We start from the raw sequence: 14,038 nt of genomic DNA, 5'->3' as shown, positions 1-14,038 counted from the left end.
TCATACATGAAAATGTAGACACTAAATGTATTCTAAATGTACAATATCAAAAAATGTGTGAGTTTAATAAAGCAGCAGGTGTAATGCATACCAGCTTTTTGCTTCAGAGTTGAGCGTTAGTATCGTTCTGCTCAACTGTTTCTGCTGTGAACTATGAGTTCAGAATACTCTCGGAAGCTTTATGTGTTGGCAAGACCGCGCTTCAGCGGTGGCCGTTCCTGAGTCGAGTGAGTTGCACACTTCAGGCTGCACTGCCCCATGTTGTGTTGCAAGCAGCCAATTCCCCAGTGCGCCTCAGCACTAAAAGAGCATTTCCTAAAGAGCTAATTTCTATAAAAGAGCTCTATGGGTGTATCTTTTTAAATACGATGGATCGTCCTTATAAGGATACTGTTTCACCCGTGCGTTTCTGGGTGCGGTCATTACCTGACAATGGGTGGTGGTCACGATCGCTGCCTCACGTGTCTGGGCATCTAGCATGCTGAGGTGGCCTTTGTGAATGAGTCATGTTCCCACTGTGGGGAGATGACCATCTCGGAGCTGCAAACCAGGCTCTGCTAACTTCAGGGGGGCGTAGTCCCATTGCCGCTGCTGTGATCTGGGGCTCGTTCTGGCAGCCGACAGACGAGAACCACTTCCAGCAGTAGCACGGTTGGTTTGAGGACTATAGTGGCGTCAAACTGCACTGGTGGCCACAGTGGCACTCACTCCGTTCTGCCTGTTACATATGAGGTCGCTCCAGCACTATCTTTATGGCAGAGTCCCAAGGTGGGTGTGGAAGCATGGCACTCAACAGGTCCAAGTTACACCAGCCTGCTCCTGTTTGCACTGGCCTCCATCAAGGGGGTAGGGGACCTGAATTAATTTTCGGTTGACGATTTTTTGCCTAGAGTTTGTAATCCTGAGGCCCTGGCCTGGCTACGTGCCCAAGGTTTCCACTACACCTTTCAAAGTCCAAGTGGTGAACCTGCAAGCACTGCCCCTGGAGGAGGTAGACCCAGCCCTGGCTTTGCTCTGTCCAGTCCGAGCATTGAGATGCTACGTAGACCGGACACAAAGCTTCAGGACTTCAGACCAGCTCTTTGTCTGTTACAGAGGCCGGCAGAAGGGGAATGCCATCTCTAAGCAGAGGATGGCCCACTGGATTGTGGATGCCATAACCCTGGCTTATCAGGCACAGGGTGTGCCCTGCCCATTCAGTTTCTCGGGAACCAATGTTCTCTATGTGTTTTTTTGCCTTTTTCAAGTGTTTTAACATTTTTAGTTTTTCACTAACCACGCATAATATTTTTTCTCAAAAACACAATCATGTACATACATGCATTTTACATATTATTATAACCCAGTTTGTGCTGTTTACAGTGAGATTAGACTTTACCCATTCAGATATTGATAAGAAACTGAAAAAAGCACAAATGTCAGGGCATGACAAAACTTCTCCAGGCCCCAAAAATACCCTTAGACTCCAGAGGGTTAAAGTGGATGGACATAGACCAGAAGTGAAGCGGTCTTGTAAAAACTCAAGAACTGAGCCAACAGAGCAGTGGACTGGGTCACACTGATGTTGGTAACACCAAGAAGAAAAAACATTCCATTTGAGTCTATAAAGTTTCCTCGTAGCTGGAGCTCTGGAGCTAAGAATGGTCTCCACAACCTCAGTTGAGAGACCACTCTCTATGAGTTGCGCCCCCTCAGAGACCACACCCAAAGCTTCCAAATCTCTGGCCAGGGTGAAATATAGTGCCCCCGGCCTGAGATAGAATGTCTTTCCTGATCGGGATCTCCAAGGGAGGACCGTCGAGGAGATGAATCAGGTCCGCAAACCAGATTCGACTCGGCCAGTGTGGAGCTACGAGAAGTAGAATTACTCCATCCTGGCGGACTCTCTACAGAACTCCTGGGAGCAGAGCAATGGGGGGAAAGGTGTACAGACGTAGCCTTGGCCACGTCTGTACCATAGCCTCCAACCCCAGGGGGGCTGGATGAGTAAAGGGCAACCATAGTGGACAGTGCTTCGTATACTGAGACGCAAACAGATCCACTTCTGCTTGGCCATAAAATTCCCATATGAGCTCCACCACCTCGGGGTGAAGCCTCCATTACCCCGGCCTCAGCACCTGCCGCGACAGGGTTTCTGCTCCAATATTCTGAGTCCCTGGTATATACACTGCCCTCAGAGAGCGTAATTTCCTCAGGGACCACAGGAGGATCTGGTGCGCTAATTTGCAGAGTGGGCGCGAGCGCAGACCCCCCTGACGGTTGATGTAAGAGACCACCGATGTATTGTCTGTGCAGACTAGCACATGATGGTCCCTCAGGTCTGGCAGGAAGTGCCTCAAAGCTTTGAAGACAGCCATCATCTCCAGGCAGTTGATGTGCCAGGAGTGATGATGGCTCTCCCACAGACTCTGAGCCGAGCGGCCTTCCATTACCGCTCCCCAGCCGGTAAGGGAAGCATCTGTCGAGATAGTAACCCGATGACAAAGAGCTCCCAATACCGGACCCTGAGACAGGAACCAGTGCTCTCTCCATATGACTAAGGCATGGAGACACCGCCGCGTGATCTTGACCGTACAAAGTGGGTATCCCCTTGGGGAGAACCCTCTGGTCCTGAGCCACCACTGTAAAGGTCTCATGCCCAGCAGGCCAAAGGGGATCACATTGGACGCTGCTGCCATGAGACCCAACAATCTCTCGAACTGTTTCACAGTACGTGACTGGCCTAGCTTTAGCTCTGATGTGGCTGTGAGGATATTGGCTATACGAGCGGGCGAAAGAGTGGCTCGCATCGTGACCAAATCCCATACCACCCCAAGAAAAGTGGTCCTCTGTAATGGAGATAGCACACTCTTCTTGGTATTGAGCCTCAAACCTAACTTCTGCATATGAGCGAGGACGACATCTCGATGCCGAACAGCCAACTGTTCTGATTCCGCTAAAATCAACCAGTCGTCCAAGTAATTCAGAAACCGTATGCCCTGCAGCCTGAGCGAGGCCAGAGCTGCATCTATGCACTTCGTGAATGTGCGGGTTGAGAGAGCTAGACCGAAGGGAAGTACCCGATACTGGTATTCTTTGCCCCCAAAAGAAAACCTTAGGAACTTCCTGTGCTGAAAGAGGATGGAGATATGGAAGTACGCATCTTTTAGGTCTATCGTGACGAACCAGTCCTCGGATCTGATTTGAGTCACGATCTGTTTGAGTGTCAGCATCTTGAATTTTAATTTCTGAACCGTACGATTCAACAGACGAAGACCTACAATGGGACGCAGCCTGCCATCCTTTTTTGGAACAATGAAATAACGGCTGTAAAAACCCGATGCCCTGTCGGGAGGATACACCTGCTCTATAGCATTTTTCGCTAAAAGAGATTTTACTTCTTGCTCCATGACCAGAGCCTGCTCGGGGCCTGCACTACTGTGAGCAACACCCCGTTGTAGCGTGGGGGACGAGAACCGAACTGGATTCTGTAACTCTTCTCTACTATCTGCAGGACCCATTGAGGTATATTCGGCAGACTTTTCCATTCTGTCAGACATTCTACTAAGGGAACCAGCCTCTCGAGGCTGGCCTCTGGTGTAATTTGAACAGCTAGTTCGGGGACCTGAAGCCGAAGCGCAGGAACCACCCGAGCTAACTGCTCTTGAACCCCCCTCAGAGGGAGCGAGCCTGACGCAGTGTCTGGGAGACACAGCGCCAGAGACCGCTGTGCCCCGAGGCACCAAGGGTGGCGGGGTTGGCAGAACGGCCTCGTGACAGCACTGAGACGGGACGGGCACCGTATACTGAGGTGTACACCACACCGTCTCGGTTGGGACTGCCCTCACAGGTCTGACCCATTTGGCGTCAGGACCTTTTCTTCTGAGCTGAAGCTTTCTTAGCGAGAAGAACGGTCCTCAGATCCGGCTTCTGCTTCGATTGCTTTGGCTGTAAGTGCTGGCTCGGTCCCCGTGATTTTTGAGGAGGAGTGCGAGACGCAACACTCTCTTTTTGAAACACGGTATGAGGAGCATGACGGCTGGGGCTGCCTTTCACGCCAAGCAGCATCAGGAGGATTAGATCGGCGAGGGAGAAAACTATTAAAAGCTTCAGATTGCTTTTTATTTTCTTGAAATCTTTCAACCACTTCATTCACAGCATCACCAAAACAGACCTTCATGAGAAATGGGAGCGTCTAAAAGAAAAGATCTATCTTTATCTTTAATATCTGAAAGATTAAGCCAAAGGTGTCTTTCTGTAGAAACCAAAGCAGCCATAGATCTACCAATAGCACATGCTGTTTCTTTAGTCGCCCTGAGTGATAAATCCGTAGCCCGACGAAGTTCACGAATTTCGTCACAGCTGACTCCCTCACTGTTATTTAAATCCCCCAGCAGCTCAGCCTGATAAGCCTGAAGCAAAACCATCGAGTGAAGGCAAGCTCCAGCCTGACCTGCTGCTGTGTAAGCTTTACCTACTAAATTTGATGTGATCTTTAAAGGCTTCGTGGGCAAAGTTGGGTTCTTAATAGATGATGCTGAACCAGGGGAAAGATAGCTCGCGAGCGTCTGTATAACCATATTCTTTCAGCCCTCTTATATCAGAATAAATGCGCACTTGAGGGCAGAAAAGACGTGACGAATATGGCTTATTCCACGATCTAGACAGCTCACTGCTAAGATCAGGAAAAAATGGAAGACCCCGTGATGTAGGTGACGTATTAGAAGACAGAAAACGCTCGTCTAATTTGCTTTTAGGACGAGCGCTCTGTTTGTCAGATGGCCAAGATATATGTAACTTATCTACAGCTCATGTTAATACATCAACCAACTCCTCATATGCTGGGGAAAGAGATGGCGAATCCTCTTTCCCCCTGATTGTGTCACCTTAAAATGCCCGTTACATCTAACTCCTCGGAGCTAGACCAACGAAGCATTGGGCTCTCCCCCCGGGCGGAAGAAGCTGCAGGGCGGGCTTCCGACACCGGAGATCGAGCTATGGATCTCCCAGGTAAGGGAGGAGATAGAGCCCTCGGACCCGTCTCCAACCCCGCTGAGAGATCCATTTGCGAACCCCAGGAATGCATTCTCCATTCTGCCTCGGCAGAAGCGGGTCCTGCACCCTGAGGAGTGCGAGGCTCGCCGCTCTTCTCATCAAAGAGTGACAAGCGGGAGCAGAGCATGCGAAGCGAAAGCTTCTCACAATGCTGGCAATCAGTCTCTTCGAAGGCTGATACCGCATGCTCCACTCCCAAACAAACTACACAAAGCTTGTGTGTATCCCCACCCGTTAAATAACGCGGGCAGGAGAAACACACTGTTTGAATAGTTGTTTCGCCATGATATAAACTTGTACAAGACAACAGTAAATATGACAGACAGGTTTGACACAGATCGCTTGCTGAGGCACAGAAGGCTAACACCGGTTGCTCCGGTTGGGGTTTTAATCAATTCCTGGTCCTGACGTCACTCCTGACGCTCACTCTCGCCATTGGACTAGTTGACATGGATGCTTCAGACGCACTCACGCAGTATGCGTTCCAAGGCGTTATCGACGCATCGTCTCTCCCTCGATGGGGAACAAACATTCTTTTATATATATTTTTTATTATCTCTACCTTAAAAGGTATCATATGATGCGATTTAGATTTTTCCTTTCTTTTTGTTGTGTTACAAGCTCTTGGTGCATATACGATCTGTAAATTTGCAAAGACTTTAACAGTCTCAAATAAAGACTTAAAGAGATATTCTAAATAAAAGGTAAGACTTCTCCACACCCTCTTTAAACACCTTGTTCTAACACGCCCCTACATGTCTACGTCACGTTGTGAGAAGATTTGCATAAAGGCCAAATGTTCATGCAAAGAAAAAAATCGTACCATTTATTCTCACTGTTGCTGCCAGCGCCATGTTGTGGAGAAGCTGTGTATTTCATTGTGAAAGCGAAACTGCTTCGTTTGGCATTACAAAAGTATGTGTAAAATAATGTGTTTTGTTTTACCTTAATTAAACCACATAAACACATTTTATTACACCAAATACACAAAATAATATTATTTTTAGCGACATCGTATAACCCCTTTAAGAGATAATAAACATTGAACATGTTTCACTGACTATATATTATTAAAATATTTTACATTTGAAATATTTAACATTTAACCTTTCATGCTGTCACAGAGCTGTCCAGCGACATGACATAGAAAGTTGATCCTGATTGGTCCTCTAGTTAGAGTTCGACTTAGTAGATAGAACCTTAACCTTAAATAAAAAAAGAAATAAATCCACATAATGTAAATGAGTTGTCACAGAATAAGAATATGTGAATAACAAAATTTTGACAAAAATGACAGATAGAACCTTGTAATTTAAAGGCGACAAATTAGTTCCCTTGTAATTCATGATAATTTTAGAGGGATAGTTCACTCTCATATTAGATTTTGGTATGTTTTAGCTTACCTCAAGGACATCCAAGATGTAGGTTTCTTTGTTTCCTCGGATGTCATGGATGTCTATGGTCACCACCTCAAAGAGCATGCACAGAGGAGTCAAAATTAAACAATTCCCCATCATAAGTACACATTGATGACCTAATACACGAAACGAGCGGTTTGTGTAAGAAAAGGAACAGTATTTATATCTTTTTTACCTTTTGTACACAACCACGTCCAACTGATCTGAGTTCGCGAGTGCTTCCCGATGTGACGTGCACGCTTGCTCTGGTTTAGTCTGCGCAAGCGCGGAAAGCCCCGGATGAGATGTCTCGCGCATGCACATCACTCATTGTTTACCACACGCTACGCTTTCAATCTGCACTGTCTGAAATATAATGCAGTAATTGTAATAAATTAATGTTTATAATGCACCCTATAATCGTTGCGTTTATAATAAAAATACAACACATTACTCACTCTATTGACAGCTTGCCATTGGGTCCCTCTGGCATTGGATGTCGCCTCCAGTTTATACGTGGCACACTAAACACAACGTGCAAAACGCTGCGTCTCAACAGCGGAGAAAAATCAGGATCGTCAGGCAGGCGTGTGATGTGATACAGCCAACATCCTCGTCGTCATCTTGTAGTTGTTCCATTCGTGACAGCATATGCTCTCCACTTCTGTTGGCATCTCACAACACTTGCTACACCACCAATTTTGAAGAGATCTCTGTCTCTGAGGCTTGAAGACGTGCTGCTGCAGCGGATCGCTCCTGAGTACTTGGTCTGTGTATTCTGTTTCAAATAAATATGGTTGTGAAAAAAATTCAACGTTGTCTATGGATATATTGAAATCGTCTTCCATTGCAATTTCCTGTACGTCTAAATATGTTTAGATCTTCACAGTGAAAGGTAATACTTCCGAAACCATAGGCAGTAAGTGTAAACAATGAGTGATGTATACGCGCGAGAGATCGCTTCCGGTGCTTTCCGCGCTTGCGCAGACTAAGCCAGAGCGCGCGCGCACGTCACATCGGGAAGCACTAGCGCACTCAGATCAGTTGGACATGGTTGTGTACAAGAGGTAAAAAAGATATAAATACTGTTTGTTTTCTTACACAATCCGCTTGTTTCGTGTCTTAGGTCATCAATGTGTACTTCCGATGGGGAATTGTTTAATTTTGACTCCTCTGTGCATGCTCTTTGAGGTGGTGACCATAGACATCCATTATGTGAGTCACAGACAGGAACGGTTGGACCTAAAAATATTAGGTGCATAGAACACTGAATGTCCACTATTACACACCAGTCTGAATCGTTACTCATAAGTTTCTGGGGAAAGGGCCTGTCATAGCATTCACTAAATAGCCAATTAAATCACCATGAACTTCTCTGACCATCTTCTCCCAGTCAAGCCACTGGAGGAGCAACTCACCCTGGCAGTAAACCTGCCAGTACCCACCCGATCCATTCCCAGCTAATTACATCACATTAATCATGTCCAAAATAAGCAGCAAATAAATACAGTGAATGCCACAAGCTGAGCTATAGGAAGAAATCCTCTCTGTCCGGACCCCAGTAAATCCTTCCTCATCAAAACAAACTCTCAGTGTTGGGTTTCACTTCATTGAGGTTTACGGAGATAAGGCAGTAGCTGCACAAAGGCTCTCTCGTGTTGCTGTCATGGGCTTTGAAATGAGGCTCTAATGTAATTGCCTTTACTGCTTCATCCATAGCTGGTCCAAAGTCCTGCATTTATCAGCTCTGTCAACACAGTCTCTGTGTGCTGAACATTTTAATGTCTCACCATCCAATGCCTACAAAAACAGGCAATGGATCAAACTGTCAGGGAACGTGTTTGCAGTGCTACTGATTTTTTGATAGAGCGAATGTTATTTGTACATAAAAGAGGACCTCCAAATTCTCAGTTGTAAAGTGTGTGAGGGGGAAAAATCTCAAAGATATGTGCTCGAATAAAGGTTGAAATGAGTGTGTGAGAGATCAGGCTAGGAAAACAGAAGCAGAGCTAAAAGATCAGCCAGAAGAAGATGTAAACAGATGTCTGTGATGTATGAAGAATACCAAATGCTCAGAACAGTGCAGTACAGCTCCAGCCTCAGAAATCCTATTTACCACTGGCACGTTGAGCATTGTCTCTGAGAGCACGGTACGTTGTGTATGTTTGTTCGTGTGTGTGTGTGTGTGTGGAGGAGGACAGATAACGAGGTGCTGGTTGAGTGGTCTCGCCCGCGCTGGTGCCCTGCACAGGCCTCTATCGGTAATGACTTTCTCCTCACCTCCTATCGGCACAAGTGTTCAGAGTGTGTACAGAACATAGAGAAAGCAGCAGAAAGACATGCAGGAAGACGACTGCATTTAACAAACCTTTTGACACATTTGTGAGCCATTGTGAATCTCTGTCTTTTTGAAAAATGTTGCGAGTGGGTGTTAAAAAAACATCCCAGGACCTACTTTTCACTATATATTCTTTTGTGCTCCATGGAATAAAAAGTCATATACGGTAGGTTTGAAACAACATGAGGATGAGTTAAACAGACCGAATATTATATATATTATATATATATTTATTGTTTATAAATATATAAACAACCATAAATAAACTGAGGTTTTATAGTATAGTAGCTACGAAAAGAATTGGGATTTATAACAAGTATAGTATTAGGAGCTGCTAAAAAAAAGCTGATTTACTGACAATGCACACATTAAAGAAAACAGACACAGTCAGATAATTTCCATAATGACCAGCACAATCTACTTAGAGCAGTGCAAATTACCGCCTGTTTTAAGACATGCTTTTTTGGGGGGCGTTAAATAATGGCGAAAGCTGTTAGTAAATCTGTTCCTAAGATTAAAAAGAGAACACTATAACAATTAAATATTTGTGATTTATGTTAAATTACGATTTTATAAACAGATCTGTCTGTTTCATTTGTTATGTTGAGTGAATAACCACAAGATTAATTATAACTAAGTACAATTCCATGATATGTCAAAAAAAAATTTAATTCAGAGGATATATTTAGAATCAAGCTTATTTTTATTTGTAGCTCTCCATTAAGATGATATTTTGATTATAAATTCTGAAAACATTTAAAATCGCATTTACAGGATCACATTAAGATTCATTTGAATATTAGGTGGGTGATGCATACCTTCTCTGCTCCGCGCTCAAACATGAGTCACGACCCGACACCCTTTTATTTGACTGCACTGACAGAAGCATTGGTGGAAACTGTGCTCTCCTGTATGCGCGAGCTCGGTGCCATCAGCACTGTTTTAATAAAGAGCTCAGACACTATCAGCACAGGGCCTGCCATAGCTTACAGAAGATTGACGGGGATGGGAAACAAAGACACCATCTCTCATAACGTAAACACAGGCTGACATTAATCACGAGAAGTGTCTGTCCCTGAAACGGCAGAGAGATAAGGTCGAGTAGGACCTGGTTATGGCCTTCTACTGCAGTGACTCACAATGTTTCATTAATCTCTAAAGGGACAGTTCACCCAAAAATGAAAATCTGGTCATCCTTTCTTCACACTCATGATGTTCCAGATCTGTGTGACTTTTCTTTTGTCCGTGGAACACAAAAGGTACGTTTTTGAAGAACATTTTGGAAATATTTAAATATAATAATAATAATGCTCAGGATCATCAAATACTGAGATAATTGTTTTATTTTGGGAGATTTATCCCTTTAAATTAATACTATGTATTCAACTTCTTTTTCAGTGAAGAAAGCATTATTATGTACAAAGGACTTTTTTTTTGTCCAGAAGCAAAAGTTTGATATTTAAAATCATAATGATGAATTTATTATAAACAAACATCTTTTCACTTCAAACTATGTTAATTGATAGACTGGAGTCATATGGATTGCTGGTGGATTATTGTGATGTTTTTATCTGTTGTCTGAACTCTCATTCTGAATGCACCCATTCACTGCAGAATATCCATCAGTGATCTGGTGATGTAATGCTACATTTTCCAAATCTGTTCTGATGGGTAGCAACAAAAGCAATATTTTGTAAATTGTACTTGTCCAGTCACCACCATGTGATTTGGTCTTCCAAAGAGTCACCATTACTTGCTTGATTTGATTGGCAGGAGTAGTGATAATGGATTTTAGCCATGTCAATATGCTTTATTACGTTATTACAGATCTATAATTGATCAATGAGTTCCGTGCAAGTTTGATTATTACCCAATACTTCCCTTTGTTATTTTGCATGCTTTTTTAGGGGCATGTGAGGAACATGAACATATGGTCATATCAGATAAGCTCACACGCTCAGCATAACTAAGCCAATTACAGTGATAACCAAGCAGATAAGGGCATGGGTCGCTCTGTTTCATTAGCACAGGAAACGCACATGCAGCATCCACAAGACAGACCACAGTGGGAGCAAGTGAGAGGTGTGCGGTATCAGAAATACAGAAAGATTTTCTGCCGATTATAGTTGTCTTTGAAATATTTACATCGACCTTCTATCTCTGCAATTGCTAAAAAGCATTAATGCAATTAGGTACAGTAATCCATGTTCATGCATGGTTGCACAAATTGCCTTGTCAGAGTCGCTTGTAATGTCATTCACTTGAAGATGAGCACGTACTGTCAATTTCTTCATTGTCAGTGTGCATATCTTCAATCTAAAGCCTCTTTGCTGTGTTCCTGGCTCTCCTGATTAGAAACTTCTTGGCAACATCCCATTATGTTTCCCAGATGTTTCTTGAACCGTAAATCTGCTTTGTCTAAATTGTGATTTCAGTGAAAAAAGCTGAAATGCTAAACAGTGACAATGTGTGAATCTGTGTATGTGCTCTCCTTTATAGTTGCTGATTGTGTTCTTCTGTTTAGTTTTGCTTTGTTTACTTGTCTTTGTTAAAACGGTGCCCTCCACCCCCCAAGACCTAAAAAATGAATAACACAGAGGATTATGCAGCTCAGGGGTAAAGCAAACAAACACAGGTGTTTCTTAACAATCTCGACAAGGAAGGTGAACCTGTGTTGATATCCACATCTGGTGAGCAAGCCAGATGTGGAAAATGTGAAAATTATTGTGTTATAAACTAATGCTTCATTAACCATGATGCTTTTTGTTCATTTTCCCCATTTTACACAGTGAATTATACCATCACTACAGAAACTGACTGCTGTACTTGACAGAAATTCACTGTTAAAATAAAGTGCCAGTTTCAGTAATTATATATGTGTGTGTGTGTGTGTGTGTGTGTGTGTGTTCAAATTAGATTTTGTGTAGGTTGGTATTTTAATATTTAGATAATTTACTGAAATTGTCATCATATCAGATAATCTATTTTCATTCACTGATATAATTATATAAATATAATTTATATATTTATATTTTTGTGTATTGTAAAAAAATACAGTGAATTTTAAACATAAAATGTAACAAAAAAGGATTTTATTTTACATTATAAAGTGATCTGTCGTATTACTATTTATTAAAGCTACTTTAATTAAAATTAGTAGAGCAAGAATCTGAATATAATATAAATATCCCATTCAAAGTATATGGTAAGACATCAATTTATATCTTAATGTAATTTTCTTGTGAAATTCAATTCAAGTTTATTTGTATAGCGCTTTTTACAATACAAATCGTTACAAAGCAACTTTACAGAAAATTATGTTTCTACAATATTTAGTAATAGCTTATAAGTGGTTACTGTCAGTTTGTGCACGTATGACAGAATTTGTAGAAAAATTAATACAAGACGTAGTCAGCCAGATGATGAACATTATTAATATTATTAATAATTAATAATTATTATATGATGCAGTCACACTTGTAGCAATATTAGTTGTCTCTGATGTTGATTCAGGGTTAGCATGATCTGAGGTCCTCTGAGGGTCAGCATCATCTCTTCTCAGGTGTTCTGGATCCAGACTGGAGCTTGTAGAGACATCATTAGCATAGCTCCTGTTCCAACAAAGTAAAATTAATTAGTTTAACCCAAGCTAAAGAATAAGAATGCACATATGATCAGATGCAACTACACTCACAATTTAAGATACATTATTTAAATGCTTGGCGAAAGAGATGCGTTTTTTTTTTTTTTTTATCTAGATTTAAACAGAGAGACTGTGTCTGAACCCCAAACATTATCAGGAAGGCTATTCCAGAGTTTGGGAGCCAAATGTGAAAAAGCTCTGCCTCCTTTAGTGGACTTTGCTGTCCTTGGAACTACCAAAAGTCCAGTCCAGTGTTTTTTGACCTTATGGAGCGTGATGGATTGTAGCGTGGTATAAGGCTAGTTAGGTACGCAGGAGCTAAACCATTTAGGGCCTTATATGTAAGTAATGATAATGATAAGAAAAAACATAATTTTAATGTTTTTCTTTCACAATAAAATTGCATTAACTTCTTTGCTGTACCATTTATTAGCAAACTATAAATAAGTATAATTCATTTAGATATATATTTTATGGTTTACAGAAAAAAAAATAAACACTGAACGTTCTCCTCCTAAACAAGATTCTTTCAGATCCATTCATCCAGCAATTGAGAGCAATTTTTTCCAGTGTTTGGTGTTTTACTCATTGGTAAGAGGTTCTTCTCTACTGCTGCACTTAAACTCTCACTGTCAGCGAGGAGTGCTCAGTCTCATCTGTTGTAGTGCATTGTCAGCTTACTCTCTTCCATTTGGAAACATGTCAATACATCTAAGAACAGGCCTGGCAAAGCACACAGTCCATTTGGAGCAATTCCTAAGCCATAAACAGTAGGGGAAAAAATGAAAATGAAAAACAGACAAACTCTGCACAAACATGAAGCAAGGCAGCAGGTCCTGCCATTTCTGTCAGCCTGGCTGAAGTGATACAACTAAAATTGTAAAACGACAATGAGTGCAATATTTCTGCTTGGCTTACATTGAGTAAGAGAGGCCAGTAAATATAAGACTGTGAAAGTAGTCTTTCATTTTGAACTCGAGCAGATTGTTAATCTTTTAAGTACTTAAAGAAGGATGTAAGGCCATGAATGTGGCAAATTACATTTACTCAGACACACAAAATCACTCACAAACATGATGCTTTGGCTTAAGGGCCAGATTGCAGCTTTTAGGTAGTGTTAAGTGGAGTGTCCTGGATGTGAGTTTGCCTGGATTAAGGCCTGAAGCTGGACAGACTGTCCTTACAAGGGAAAGCCGAGCCCATGGGTTACCAGACCAATCTAAGATCAATACTCAAAAGACTGTGTGCAGAAGTGCAGTTTGGACAATTGAGCTTGCATCCAGCTGACAGTGAAAGCCAGTCATTTCTACATTTTTTTTTTTTTGCACTAAAAGTGTCAATTTCAAACAGACCTGGGGGAATCTGGAGCTCCTGGGAGAGTCCAAGTATTTTAAGTACACCAATATTTTCTGTTTTCATCCTCAGTGAAAATGCGTACAGAAAAATGTACAATAGAGTAAATCTCACCTTGGGCAAAAAACATTTCTGCTGCCATTCAGCGTGGAGGTCAGACATTTCCTATTGTTTAGTTGCAGTGATTAATCACAGCCACATATACCATATCTGTTCCATATCCCCCCCCCCCCAAAAAAAAAGCAGGGAGGTGCACAGGGGTTTTATACATTT

The sequence above is a fragment of the Carassius carassius genome, chromosome 8 (assembly GCF_963082965.1).
Source record: "Carassius carassius chromosome 8, fCarCar2.1, whole genome shotgun sequence".
NCBI lineage: Eukaryota > Metazoa > Chordata > Actinopteri > Cypriniformes > Cyprinidae > Carassius > Carassius carassius.
The sequence above is the reverse complement of the archived record's forward strand: the minus strand, read 5'-3'. Positions refer to the sequence as shown.